This window comes from Lepidochelys olivacea (genome assembly GCF_965140295.1).
Source record: "Lepidochelys olivacea isolate rLepOli2 genome assembly, chromosome: 6".
Taxonomy (NCBI): Eukaryota; Metazoa; Chordata; order Testudines; family Cheloniidae; genus Lepidochelys; species Lepidochelys olivacea.
In genome coordinates, this window is record NC_140416.1 from 18,647,725 (window position 1) to 18,663,172 (window position 15,448).

A 15,448-nucleotide genomic window follows, 5' to 3' on the forward strand; every position below is an offset into this window, starting at 1 on the left:
CCTGAGGTAACCAAAAACAGTGGGAGGTGATTATGGCGAATCAGTCAGGCTGTAAATACCTTCAGAGAGGTACCTCTCTTCGGAGTGGTTCGCATATATTGGTTCAAACTGGGCTGTCAGAGACCAACAGAGAAAGAAAGGGCTTTTAGCATAAAAAGTCGGCCTTTAAACTAACTCAGAGCCTTCTTTCTGATCCAGGAAATGGACAGGCCCTTCTATCCAAGGGCTGTGGGGGCAGCCATTAGAGCAGGGCTGGAAAGACTTTGGCCTGTTGGGGCCCCATAGAACTGATGGGTGGCTCCTGGTAGGTTTAAATCAGTTGGTTGTTTTCTCTGGAATGCCTTTACCTTAAGCATAAAGATGTTTGCATAGAAAGCGCTGTGTGGTAATTGGAACTGCGGACAACACACCATTCATAGCCCTCAGAGAGAAAGCAGGGCACAGTTACTGGCTGTTAGGCAGACTGGCTTGCTTCGGATATCACCGTGCAGCCTTAAAACCTCCACGCAGAAGAGAGTGGGATGAGATCCCTACTCAGAGACAGGTGATGACTGGAGATCTGACGAGGCACTTCTGGAGTGGAGGGGTAGAGTGGAGTGGAGTGGCGGGGCAAGTCACTTAACCTCTCTGAGCCTTAGTTCCATGCAATGGGGATAACAGACCTCACAGAGGCGCTGGGCGGATAAATACATTGCGAGGAGATGAGATGCGACAGTAATGGAGGCCATAGAAGTATCTAAGATGGAAAACGATGGCATTACAGCAGCACAGTTGCGCCTGCTCCTTCTACCCCATTCCTAGTGTACTTCAGTGACCATCCTGTGCAGCGTGCCAGACTTCCTCTGCTTCTGGTTCACTTCCTCTGCTGGAAGAGTGCCGTTTCCCCAATTCGGTACATATAAGTTTCCCAGTGTAGATTGTGTACTTGAAAGGCTCAGAGAACACAGTAGTGAAATACACAAGACTTTTTTCAAATTAGCTGCTACTTTATACACTGGGAAAAAAGACACCATCATATGGGTAAGGGGCTGGATTTTTCTTTGCCCTGGCACAAGGGCACTAACCGTCTTGCCAGTGTCTTTCACAGCACAGTAGTGTTTGAACCCATAGCCAGGAATTTTACCATGATTAGCATATCTCATGAGACACCAAGCCACCCCAGTGCATGTTTCTTAGACAGAGCACATTTCTCCAGGTGGCTCCCCTTTGTCATTAGCTTGGTTCCACTGGCCAGTAGACAAGTGAAAAGAGCTCGATTAACAACAGAGGAGTCTGAAATCCCTTGTCCCACAGAGTAAGTATGCGACAGACAGCAGCGATGTTTTTGCCAGGCCCTGCACATACCACCCGTTCTAGGGGAAGGAGGGCTGCTCAGGCTCCATTCCCCCTTCCAATCATTGCCCGCTCTATAAGAGTGCTCACAAGGGCCAGTGGCTATTGGCATGCTAGTGGGCTGGTGTGCCCCCGCTGCGCAGTAAACAACTCCTGTTGTTAATGCCCTGAGCCAGATTGAAACCAGACACCTCAAAGTGAAAGGCTTCTTGGGGGCCTGATCACATACATCTTTGCACTGACATCAGTGAGCCTCTGAGCAGGTTCTGTCTCCCCCTCCCAGCAGCCTTGGTAAACAAAACACCACACCAAGGCCCCAGTTACACTGATACAGTAGCCATGTGTGACTGCGCTGTTGAGACATGGTCTTTATTGAACCATGTTGTAGATACTGTTTGGCCTAAAGACCAATCACCAAAACTTAGAACTATGCTTTAAATAAAAAAAATTTTAAAAAAAAAAGGGGGGGGGGTTTTGGCTCCAAAACAATTTCTAGCATGGCTTTGCCCAGTTCACATAAGTTGGACCAAACCATGGGTCCTACCATGCCACCAGATATTGGCACAACTATACAGCCCCATGTTACGGCCTGGCTCACCGGGAGCCCCTTTTTGAACCCAAAGAGGAAGGATGAACCTGTGGGTACGGCACTGGACTAGTGCACAGGAGCTTTGAGTTCAATTCCCAGCTCTCTAGAACATATTTCCTATGCGACCTTGGGCAAGTCACTTAATATGTTGGTGCGTCACTTTCCCTCCCCCATCTGCAAAATGAGAGATGTACACTCTCCCTCCTCTCCGTGCTGGGGGAGGCAGAGCTCACTGAACAGTTCACTTTCCCTTCATCACAATGGTAGAAAGGATCAGCTGTTTAAACAGATTGAATTACTCTCAAGATCCTAGATTCTCCATCTGCCAAGATCAGGTTTTCCACCCCCCTTTCCATGCTACTTTATAGCCAAAGCAGGACTTGTCTGGGAGCTGGAACTAGAAGTAACAGATTCATGTTCATGGTGCCTCAGAGACAGTTAATAAATCTTTCTGGAAGGGGAACAACAAAAACGCAGCTAAAGTGGCCTCGCCCCACTGGAAGAGCAGAGACCGTATTGTCACTGCATGCAGTGAGTGCAGGCATCTTGTATGAAACATCAGAGGGAGAAGAACGTGGCAGCAGCAAGAGGTGGCCTCTTTATCCCAGGGTGGGGATACAGAGAGAGCGAGCGAGTCCAGGGCTTGAAAAATCCACCTGCTACCAGGTACAAGTAGGAAACTTCCTCAGGTGATCCTACATTAGCAACTGCTGCAAGATTAAAGTCTATGAGCTTTAAGGTCAGAAGGGACCATTATGATTGTCTAGTCTGACCTCCTGCACAATGCAGGCCACAGAATCTCATGCACCCACTCCTGCAATAAACCTCTTACCTCTGTCTGAGCTATTGAAGTCCTCAAATCATGGTTTAAAGACTTCAAGGTGCAGAGAATCCTCCAGCAAGTGACCCGTGCCCCACGCTGCAGAGGAAGGCGAAAAACCCCCAGGGCCTCTGCCAATCTGCCCTGGAGGAAAATTCCTTCCCGACCTCAAATTTGGCGATCAGCTAAACCCTGAGCATGTGAGCAAGACTCACCAGCCAGACACCCAGGAAAGAATTCTCTGTAGTAACTCAGATCCCACCCCATCTAACATCCCATCACAGGCCACTGGGCCTATTTACCACAAAGGGTCAAAGATCAATTAATTGCCAAAATCATGTTATTCCATCATATGATCTCCTCCATAAACTTATCGAGCTTAATCTTGAAGCCAGATAGGTCTTTTGTCCCCACTGCCTCCCTTGGAAGGCTGTTCCAGAACTTCACTCCTCTGATGGTTAGAAACCTTCATCTAATTTCAAGTCTAAACTTCCTGATGGCCAGTTTATATCCATTTGTTCTTGTGTCTACATTGGTACTGATCTTAAATAATTCCTCTCCCTCCATGGTATTTATCCCTGTGATAGATTTATAGAGAGCAATCATATCTCCCCTCAGCCTTCTTTTGGTGAGGCTAAACAAGCCAAGCTCCTCGTGTCTCCTTTCATAAGACAGGTTTTCCATTCCTTGGATCATCGTAGTAGCCCTTCTCTGTACCTGTTCCAGTTTGAATTCATCCTTCTTAAACATGGGAGACCAGAACTGCACACAGTATTCCAGATGAGGTCTCACCAGTGCCTTGTATAACGGTACTAACACCTCCTTATCTCTCCTAGAAATACCTCACCTGACTGCATTAGCTTTTTTCACGGCCATATCACATTGGCGGCTCATAGTAATCCTGTGGTCAACCAATACTCCGAGGTCCTTCTCCTTCTCTGTTACTTCCAGGTGATGTGTCCCCAGTTTATAACTAAAAGTTCTTGTTATTAATCCCTAAATGCATGACCTTGCACTTCTCGCTATTAAATTTCATCCTATTACTATTACTCCAGTTTACAAGGTCATCCAGATCTTCCTGTATGATATCCCAGTCCTTCTCTGAATTGGCAATACCTCCCAGCTTTGTGTCATCCGCAAACTTTATTAGCACACTCCCACTTTTTGTGCTGAGGTCAGTAATAAAAAGATTCAATAAAACTGGTCCCAAAACCGACCCCTGAGGAACTCCACTCGTAACCTCCCTCCAGCCTGACAGTTCACCTTTCAGTATGACCCGCTGTAGTCTCCCCTTTAACCAGATTCTTATCCACCTTTCAATTTTCATATTGATCCCCATCTTTTCCAATTTAGTTAATAATTCCCCATGTGGAACCGTATCAAATGCCGTACTGAAATCCAGGTAAATTAGATCCACTGCGTTTCTTTTGTCTAAAAAATCAGTTACCTTCTCAAAGGAGATCAGGTTGGTTTGGCATGATCGACCTTTTGTAAAACTATGTTGCATTTTGTCCCATTTACCACTGACCTCAATGTCCTTTACTTTCTCCGTCAAAATTTTTTCAAAGACCTTGCATACTACAGATGTCAAACTAACAGGCCTGTAGTTACCAGATCACTTTTTCCCCCCCCTTTCTTAAAAATAGGAACTATGTTAGCAATTCTCCAGTTATACGGTATAACCCCTGAATTTACAGATTCATTAAAAATTCTTGCTAATGGACTTGCAATTTCATGTGCCAGTTCCTTTAATATTCTTGGATGAAGATTATCTGGGCCCCACAATTTGGTCCCAGTTTCGCTTCTACCTCAGATGTGGTACTATCTACCTCCATATCCTCATTCCCATTTGTCATGCTGCCATTATCCCTAAGATTCTCATTAGCCTCATTAAAGACTGAGGCAAAGTATTTGTTTAGATATTGGGCTATGCCTAGATTATCCTTAACCTCCACTCCATCCAAAGTGTTTAGTGTTTAAACGGCCATTTTCTTCTCCCTTATGCAGTGCGGGGGGCAGCTGCTCTCCTCCAACAGCAGCCAGATAACATGGAGCAAGGGCTTAAATTAACTGGGCTCCTCCTTTTCAGGCAGGGAACAGTCTTGCTGTTAAGCCAGTGGAACCGGGATTTTGGAAATCTGAGTTCGATTCCTGGCTCAGACACAAACTTCCTTTATGACCTTGGGCAAGTTTCTGCGCGCCTGGGTTCCCCGTCTGTAAAAAGGGGGGGATAATCCTTTATTTCTCCCACCCTCTGTCTATATTATCTATTTAGACTGTACACTCTTTGGAGCAGAGAAATTGTCTCTTACTAAGTATATGTACAGTCCCTTGCACAATGAGGCTCAGGTCTTGGCTGAGGCCCCCCGGTGCTACTGCAATGCAAAGAGTAATAATGCCCAGAGCACATCGAAACACAGTCCAGCACTCTAGCCTCTGCCCAGCAAAGCACAGACTCTGATGGGACGTAAGCACGTGCTTTAGTGTTTTATTGAATTTGGATCACTAACAAGAATCTCAACAGCTGGAGGGGAAGAGGGATGGGCTTCCCAGCAGGGCATTTCCCCTGAACCTGTTTGATACCAACCCCTCTTTTCTTTCCTATAGGCTTCTGGCTAGAAAGCACATAGAAAATCGTTCACGCCTAGGAAGGGGGAGAGTCAGGCCAGGAAACCATGATACCCCGCAGGCGAACAGACAGCACTGGCAGAATGTTGGCACAGGAAGGCCTGAAAGCGTGTGGTCATCCAGCTGCATTATAGGGACTACAGCACCGAGCAGTGGAAAACAAGGGCAGGAGCTAATTACAATATAAAAGGGTTTTAATGAAACAAACATCAAATCGCATTGCTGCCCCCGCAAAGAGACCGCATTGGACTGCTCTAATCTGAGACCTCAATAGCCCCGGTTAAAAAAAAAAAAAAAATCATTCAAATCTCCTCTGACACGAAGTCAAAGAATAAACATGCACTCCAGCGTGCACATCCCTTCTCAAGCAATAATCCCAGCAGAAGCAGCTGTCGTATGAAAAAGTAAGTAAGTATTTCAAGAGTTGATATTTGCAGATGTGTAAAGGGAAGTTGCCCAAAGGAAACCAAGCCACTGACAGTGAGAGCTTTAAAAAAAAAAAATCAGAATCAGTGTTGTTTGATTTTGAGTGATCTTGCAAAGTTAAAGCCGCAGCACACAGCTACCTGGCAAAGCCAAGCAATTCAGTTTTATCTCTGTCTTTAAATAACCTGAACAAAGGTCTGCCTCCATGCTGGTGAGCGATGAGAGACCCGGGCAGAGCAAAGCTACATATTCGCAGTTAGGTTTTCTGGGTTTGTGCAAAGCAGTGTTATTTATGAAGTGCTACCATGTTATTTTTATTAGCATGCAGTGCAGGTATAAGATCCCAGCCTAGTTGAGGACTGGGATTAGTGGGTGAGGCCCACCTAAACAATGGAAGGCCCACCCCGTTGGATGACAGAGGTGCCATACAGAACCCAGCCTTGCAGACTGCAGTCCTCTGGTTTACCCACAGACCAATTACAAGCAGCAACACTGCAAGGGAATGCACCCTGCCTGCCAAAAATGCCTCAGCTCTGACCTGGTATCCCTCCTGCACAAGAGAAAGGAGATCTGTCTCCTGGCCCATTCAGTCCCTCACCTCTGTTGAGGTGGCCTATAAGAGAGCCAGCTAAGGCCATGATGCTTTGAACAAGGTGAAGTGGAGTAAGACTAGCAAACTCATTTAACATCTGACACCCACAGCAACTCTTGATCACGAATGAGCTGGCCTAAATTTGAACTCATGACACAGAGATGGAAGTCTGCAGCTTGTTACCAGACCCCTGAGGCATCAACTCCACCATGCATACATATTTTTTCAGACTGTAGCAGGAATAGCTACGGGCTTCCATTCACGATACTAGGAACTGTGCATGCAAGTCCTAACCACCCGCCATGAAACATTCAGCCCACCCTGCTGTCATGGCAGCGACTGAGAACCTGAACTCTGAGCATCTCAGCAATAAACTGGGACAGACTGCGACCGGACAGAGTGAGGCACTCCACGCAACCTAGGGGGCAGGGGAAAAGAACACCCACAACACACAAAGGACGTTCACATCAGCTGAAGATTGGCCTCGCACTGAAGGAGAGGCCAGGGAATGAGCTTTCAGAGCTACAGGCACCACTGAAACAAGAGGAGCTTGAATTATTCCATTACTTAATGTCCCCAGGAAACCAGTAGGGCTCACTAATTATTGATGGCCTCTTTAAAGCCTTGCAGAGAGTGATGTGGAATCAGATAAGCTTGCGCTCTCACACACCCTGCCTCATTCTTCCTCCAGTTAAATACTTTGTTCGTTATTATAGTCTTACTTTCTGATACCCATGGAAATTCACAGCTAGGTTGGATGCTGACAGCAGTGGTGGATCTCACTCCAATTCCCTTCCTTGAGGCTTATGACTTCTGTAGGGTACAGCCATACAACAAGACCTGATCACAAGAAAATTCCACCCTGCAGAAGGCAGAGTTTGGGAGGAGACAAGTTTAGGCCTGGTCTACACTGGGTATTTACCCAGACTACAACCAGCAGTGTAGCTACACCAGTTCGGACAGGCAAAGATGCTATTTGCACCAATTGGTCTTACCCCAGAAAGGCCAGAGAGAGTCCTTGAAAGTTATTTACATTTAAAACAAAAAACAAAAAAACCACACACCCCACAGTAAGCCATACGGACACACAACGTGCTACATATTAAGCACACAACACGAAGTAACAGGGGAAAATATGCTGCCATACATAGGCTGAATTTTGCAGCTCATTTAGCTTTCCAGGTAAATACCTTGGTACCATCCATTTCAAGATTTGTATAAGGTCAACATCACCTTGGTATCGGAGCATCTGCACCACACCTGAGAAAACACATGCTGTGCGTATGTGAGCAGCTAAGTTAGCCTGACAGTTAATTGCCCCATTCTCTGAAGCACACCTAAGAAAAGTGGCCTGCTGCAGCTTAGTATAATACATGGGTCCTGCTATTTATCAATATTAATGCAGTTATAAGAGAACTGAAAAGTGTTACATGCATACACAGCATCTTATATATATATAGTTATAGACGGAAAAGCATCGGACATATAATATGCTATTCCTCAATAATTAAAGTCTGCCATTATGGATACATACAAGGAGGTAGAATTAAGCTTCCATAGGCAATTGTAACGTTAGGCACCCAAAACTGGAAGTGCCTGATCATGAAATTAATATTCTTTGCATACTGTTTGGATTTCTATTCGTATTTTAATATAGATTAATGGTTCTCACACTATGGCTCAGTTCCTCAGTGGTGCAAACAGGAGTTGCTCCACTGACTTCCCAGAATCATGCCTATTTACACCAGCTGAGATCTTCTTCCCAGACTATGGAACACCAGTGGTGGGCAGAGCCATTTCCAGGGGGAAGTTTTTAAGAAAGTCAAATGGGAGCGGGGCTAGGTCCTTGAGAGGCTGTGTCTGTCTCTGATGAAATGGTCCAGAGAAAGAGAAATAATGGAGATGATTCTGAACAGACTGTTATGTTCTACCGTAACATGTATACCACAGATTAAGTGCGCTCACTAGAGAGTTTGGCCAGCCCTGAGCATTCCAAACCACAGCTTGTTACATATTATCTCCACAGCCTGTGACAACCTCACAAAATAATTTGAATTTCTCTCTTCACAAACCTAGGCCTCTGACTTTACACGCAATGCTAATGACCTTTTATGCCATTCTGGCAGCACACATGAGGGACCTTAGAGTGGGTGCTAACAGCCCACTGAAAATACACCCTGTGCAGAGGGCCTCCCTGGCCATTGAGGAGTTAGTGGAAGGGTTCTGCACTAGCCCTGTTCGTAGACACCCCTCGCCCCGACACAGGCAGGAGATGAGAAATATGCTGGAGGTGTGGCCTGGACACATTGTGCTCTGGATAATCTGTTTCTCAGACTAGAGTGTATGCAGGAGTAGCCCTGTGGCTGCTCCAATTTACACCAGCGGTCAGGCAGGTCCCCGCATGGCCCCAAAATTCAGCGTCAACTGAAAAGGAGGCCATAGGTCTAGTTATATTTAACCCTATTACTACACCTTGGCAGGTCTTGCATCTTATAAATCATAGTCCCTGCTGCAGATACCGAGCTGAAGGAATTTCTGCAGGAACCACTGTATTCCCTTCCCATGGAGCCAGTATAAGAGTGGAAAGCAAGGGAATGCACTAACAGTTTGTGATAGAAAGGGGGGGTGAGGAACAATCATGGTTAACATTCTTTCCCTCTGCCATGCCTGAGGCGCTCTAAAGAGAGATGAATGGAGTGATGCCCAGACAATAGCAGTTGGGTAATGTGGTTTGGGGAGCTGTCTGAAGCAGACAGGGTGGAGAGGTGCTGAAGTGGAGCCTCTTGAGTCTGGTCGTTCCCAAGGTGATCCAGTGAGTGATGCCCACTTGACCCAGAGGGCCCAGAAAAGGAAGCACTGTTTAGCTAAAGTGAGAGCCAGCCTGGCAGGGTTCCTCAGAAATCCTCACCACCAGGTTGCTCAGGTGAGCACAGTGGATATGGCCAGATCTTCCCTTTGCCAAGACAGTTGGAGCCACCTCCCCCTCTCATCACAGCTGCCTCACCAAAGTGTGCCACTTTTCCACAGCTGCCATCCACTTGGTAATTACCCCAGAAGAGAGAGAGATTGTGTGTCTTCAGCTAGCCCTAGGGAATGAAGTCTGGGTTGGGCTCTCAGCACAGTGAAGATTCATCCGAGTCTGCAAGATGGCCACCATCTGGGACAACACAGGTATTGAATCGGGAAGTTCCAAAGACTCAGGCCTTGGGCTTTACAGCTTGAGCTGAAGAGCCAGATTCTCAGGCTTGCACAGTGTCATGTCCTGTGGCTGGGCAAGGATGAGGGGGGAATACATAACATCCCTGTGTAACACCTGGATGCACCCTCCCAAGGGTGCGTGATCGATTGGTCACTCCCTCTCTGTGGGACCTCTCCAGTTCCTTGGGGTTATTTGGTTGCAGTGAAGAGATGATCACTTGATACTCCTGAGATTTTAATAATTATCTATTTTAAATTCTTTGTGCAGCCAGAACACACACTCCAGCAAAAATTACTCTCCTGCTGGTAATAGCTCACCTTACCTGATCACTCTCGTTACAGTGTGTATGGTAACACCCATTGTTTCATGTTCTCTGTGTAAATAAAATCTCCCCACTGTATTTTCCACTACATGCATCCACTGAAGTGAGCTGTAGCTCACAAAAGCTTATGCTCAAATAAATGTCTTAGTTTCTCAGGTGCCACAAGTCCTCCTTTTCTTTTTTTGGATACAGACTAACACGGCTGCTACTCTGAAACACTCCAGCAAGACTACTCCATGTAGTATAAGCACTGTGCCCCATCCTAAGCACTACCCCCGGGAGTAAGTGTTAACACCCTGCATCACTTATTTTTAGGTGTCAGCTCTCATCTTGCACTCCACTCCAGCTCTGCACAATGTTTCCCCTCTCTGCTTTCTCTTCTGCTGCCCCACCTCCAGAAGCCTCCCCCTCTGCTTGGCCTCCCTCTGAAGTATTTCACAATACTCAGCATGACAGATGTTATGCAAGAGTTATTGTACATACATGTGAAATATGAGGCTTGTACCCTAGTGCACTAGAGATCAGTGAAGTTCTCCTTAGAAAGAAAAGGAGTACTTGTGGCACCTTAGAGACGAACGAATTTACGAAAGCTTATGCTCAAATAAATTGGTTAGTCTCTAAGGTGCCACAAGTACTCCTTTTCTTTTTGCGAATACAGACTAACATGGCTGCTACTCTGAAACCTTTCGTTCTCCTTAGAGACGGGCCTGAACCAAAGCCCCAGACCCAAACAGCTCCCAAACTTTGAGGACGTATAAAATCCAAACATTTACCTCAAGCTCCTCTCTAGCTATGACACATGCCAAGGTATCATTGCATAGATAGAAATCTAGAACATGGGATCAGACAAAACACAAGACCTGGGACCTATTTCCATGCTCACAAGCTTCCAGGCCTTTGTGCTGACTAGGAAATCATGCAAATGTTACCCATTGCCAATACCCAGATGAATGGGAAGGGCAGTAAGGGAAGCGAATGGACCTGACACATTATCAGTCATTTATATTGATTGGTTAACTGAACACTGTACATGTCCCTCATGCGATGGTGACAGGAAATCTGACTAGGTCTCTAATGTCTTCATAGGATATTAACAAGGTTGCTAGATCTAAAAATTGACCACTGATTTTACTGGAAAATGCTCCCATACTGTAGTTCTTCTAAAGTCTGGATTTGATCCATATTTTACCTCCCCCTGCAAATAATGCAACCCTTGTGATTCTCCACATAAGCGGCCTTACTCCAAGTCTCACTGTAAAACAAACTGGCCCACACATATGGTGATAAGAGATACTATGACTTACTGGGTTGGATTTTAATACAAATAAAATAATGCACAGCTGAAATCCTGAAGGTAAGAACCTCAGTGCGGGGCACCTGTCAAGGAAGGTAAATCCCGATTAAAGACTTGTACTTACTTTCTGGGGCATAGGTTAGAATAACTCTTTTTGTTAGGAGTCTGCTATGGCCTTGCTTTCAAGGCTACCCAGCTGAGCTAGCTCAGTAAGCAGTAAGCCGAGAGAAAGCACCTAATGTCAGAATCCTCTCATATAAGATTCTGAGGTATCCATTATTTACCGCTTTATTTTGATGACCCATTGAATGCCCACTTGCAGACAGCTTTAAATAAAGCGATCCACAGAGAGCAACATTGATCAGAATCATTGCAGCTGCAGCCTGAAATAGCAGCAACCGCCATGCTGCTGTGTGTATTACAGTCGCGGCTAGATTGATGCAGTAGTGGCTCAGAGACTGATGCAACTTTGTGCAAGGAGCTGCACAAACACACGCACTGTAGTAGGAGACAGCCCCTCCCCCAAATATCTTACAAGCTAAATGGGCAAGGCAGAGAATGGACAGGAGGAGAAACAGAGAGTGAACCAACTCTCCCAAGGACACACAGCAGGTCAGTAGCAGAGAACAGAACCCAAGTATCCTGAGTCCCAGACCAGGGTTTCTATCCACTGGGGAATTTAAACAAATAAAAAAAGATAAACCAAGTAAATGCACCCTGCACTCTACCCTGAGGTCTGCTAGACTCCAGCAGACTGTCAGGGCGTATGAATTAAAAAGGTTAGAAACCTTGATTGAGAAAGGCTGGGTGCTTTGGAAAGTTCAGTTTATATAACTACACACACACAGCCACAGTCTTAATGTAGTAGAAGTCAGCACTTTGCAGGAGTTGGAGTACAGCAACGGACGCAAGCACACCTGGATTCTTTTCCTAGCTGCGTCACTGACTTCCAATACAACCTTGAGCAAGTTACACAGGAAAGCAGAAACACAGATGGGCTATCTGTAAACAGGGTATAATAAAACTGACCTATCTCAAAGGGGTGTTGGTCAGGCTTAATTAACTTAAGCTTGTGAAGTGCTTTGAGATCCTCAGATGAAGAGCTCTAGAGAAATGCAAAACATCTTTACAGCTACAGGGCTCACCAGAGAAAAATGTGGACACACGTCCTGAGTCTCTGCTCACTTACACTGGAGTACAGGAGGAGTAACTCCATTAAAGTCAATCGGGTGACATCAGCGTGAAGGAGAGTAGAATCAGGCCCACAGTTCATCAACTAATTTTGTTACAGTTGGGGCTGAAGTCATACTAAGGGTGTCCAGGGACCTGTGTGTCATCCACAAGGCCTGCTTTTTGCTCTACATTCCCCAGAGACTGTATGCAAACTGGCAGGAGTGAACATGGTGGCAGTCCATAGAGTCAGGCTGGCGTGAGACCTCGGTTTGAAAGCGGAGGGACAGATTCCCAGTTTATGGGGCTGTAAGAGTGAAGCAGCATGAGAAAGTACCATACTTGAGAGCAAGGGCAGCAGAGAATCATACACTGATGCTGGGACAATTAAAGGGGCTGCAAGGAGTCTTAGGAGCCTAACCGGGCTGGCTCAGGTCAAGGTTTCTCACAGAGAAGAAGAAAGCCTGCTGAGACAGATGGGCAGGAAGCATCGCACAGGCACAGCTTTACAAGAACATCCACCTTCTGCACTTAATGCATTTTTCCATCAGTCCAGAGAGAGAGACTTAAAAACATTAATTAAGCTTCATCACCACACAGCTGAGATAGATCAGACCACAAATTAATCATTCCCAGCTCACTGAGGGGGGACCTGAGGCCCAGGGCAGTGGAGGGGACTCACCCAAGGTCACAAAGCAAGTCAGTGTCACATCCAGGAGCAGAAACCCAGAGTCTTACCTCACAGTCCCTGCCATAACCACTGGGTCCCTTCCAGACACCCTGTAAGGGAGTGCAAAACTTCAAAACTACATCTCTAAACAGGAACAAAGCAACAAATCAGGTCTTGGAATATGCAACGCTCAACTCACTGGTTTCCTCTTATCTGTTGCGGGTGGGGGGAGGGGAAGTAGCTTTGGGAAAGAAACAGCAATATGAATTTGCCCAACTTTCCAGGACGGCATGGCTGAGCCACACGGACCGAAGGGTGTCCTAGGGACGCCGCCTCCTCACTGGAAACGCTGCTGCCCTGGAGCAGACAGGTAGAGCTGCAGTGCAAGGTAAAGCAAGAAACGTTTACAAAAAAGGGGGCATGATGCAACAAATGGGGGGGGGAATACAAAAAGGGAGGGTACCTCGAGTGCATCTAGAATGATTATGCCCCCACCTCGTAGTAGTAGGGGAGTGCATTGCAGCCAATTGCATGTCAGCCCACGGTTTCTCTCTGCATTACAGAGGGAGAAAGGACACACACACACACAGCGGCAGCCTCATCCCTGCCCAGCTGCAGGCCAATGCACAGCGCCGGGGCACTCGCCAACCCTAGTGCATTTGCCCAGCGCGGGGCGCGGCGATCCCCGCCTCCCAGGAGGAGGCAGACGCCGGGTCCCAGGGCGGGCGAAGGGGCGGCTGGAAAGGGGACGGGCAAGAGCCTCCCCCACCCCGACCCCAAGCGGCATCCCTGGGGAGGCGGCAGCGCCGCGGGGGAGAGGCGCCCAGGGGCACTTACCGGGCTCCCCGCGAGCCGCTGCTCCGCCTCTGCCTGGGATGGGGAAGCAGCCGCAGCCTCCCTCTCGCTGGCTTTCCCTTTAACTGGCGCAAAGCAGGAGGGCTGCACGATGCCTTTCCCAGCCCCACACGGCAGCTCGTCTCTGCCGCCTTTGGCCGCTTTGCAGAGCTACAACCTCCCTCTGTTCCAGGCCCCCGCAGGAGGCTTCACGTGCCATCGTCCACGTCAGTAGAAAGTCTCCATGACTAACACAGACCCCCCGCCGCCCCCATGGGTGCATTGCTGCTTCACGAGCACTGGACTGCTAACGCCACCCGCAGGCGCAGGGATGTGGTTACAGCCCCCTCGCTCCCAGGCCTAGGGTTCTTGCTCAGCAGGAGCTGCCTTTCGGGGAAAAGGGGAAAACCAACCTCCTTTCCTGCCATCCCTTTGACAGAAGTGTTCATTGCAAAAGGCAGGGTATTGAGTAACAAACAAACAAGGCTCCTGCACGGCCCAGCAGACTGCGATCAAGCGATGGAGTCCGAATTTCAGAGGGGCAGAGCACCCATCACCGGGGCTGGGTCAATCCTGGATTTTTCGGTTCGCTGGCCATTGTAAAAAGACAGGGAGAGGAAAGGTGTGTGTCCGGCCCAACGAAACACTGTGTTTCCATTTTGGCCGTTTTCGATGTTTTTGATTTATTTTAAAATAGAAATTAGATTTCAAAACAACAGGTCATTTCGAGGACAGCAACAACAACAAACCATTTTGCTTCAAAAAAAAAAAAAGGCCACGTGAAACAATGTGGCACTCTCCACACAAATTTGCAAAACATTTGGGGGATCACCAAAGCGGCATTTTTTCCCCCAAAATATCACTCAGCTCTACTTGCAGGCACTTAGTACTTGCACTGACTGTCCATGCGGATAAACACAGCCCCTGCAGGGCGGGCACAGCAATGGGGTAAGGGCATACAGTGGGGAGCATAGGCCACTGGCTCCATGGAAATGAAGGGGGGGTGTCACCCTGCAGACCTCCCCCCACCAGCGTACAGACTCGGCAGAAAGGCTGCACCCAACCCTGACACAGCACAAGGGCCGGGTCTGCCCTAGAAACACCCTTCCCCTCGGTGCCAGATGTAGGTCTATAGCGAGCAAGAGGGACAGAGCCCAGCCCCGGCCCCCCAAAGTGGCGATCCCAGCTGCTCCTAATATCTTAACAGACACGCCTGCTTGGGACCACTGCTGGAGATGGTGTGCGCCTCTCACAGCTTCTCTTTGCTTCTCCTCAGAATCTGTCCTTCTGCGGGGAAACAAAAAAACCCTGCAGGGGACATGAATTCTGCATGTGCCCCGTGACACAGAATTCCCCCTTGGAGGATCACTGCCTACAATTTCAGGACATTACCTGCCCCTCTCGGAGTTCACTGTATGCTCCTAGGAGGGAATCATAAAAGCGCAAGGCTGGAAAGGACCTAGAGAAGTCAAGTCCCGCCCCCTGCACTGAGGCAGGGCTCTAATAACCCATCAGGACACAAAACCACCATGTCCCAACAAAACATCAGGCGAGCGTGAGACAGGAAGACCT

At 47.6% G+C, this 15,448-nt stretch overlaps 1 protein-coding gene across 2 annotated transcripts in view; it reads right to left on the bottom strand.

The window, feature by feature from the left end:
• Positions 1–14,018, bottom strand: part of SLC25A22 (solute carrier family 25 member 22) — a 76,346-nt gene extending 62,328 nt beyond the window's left edge. Inside the window, exons 1-2 of one of the 2 annotated variants that reach the window (XM_084632546.1) lie at positions 13,880–14,016; positions 13,111–13,152 (exon numbers count right to left, since the gene is read on the bottom strand). The gene's annotated coding sequence lies outside the window, so the exon portion shown is untranslated. Of the gene's footprint in view, positions 1–13,110; positions 13,153–13,879 lie in introns of both variants that reach the window. The other variant, XM_084632544.1, reaches the window with a different exon arrangement.
• Between the last annotated feature and the right edge of the window lie 1,430 nt (positions 14,019–15,448).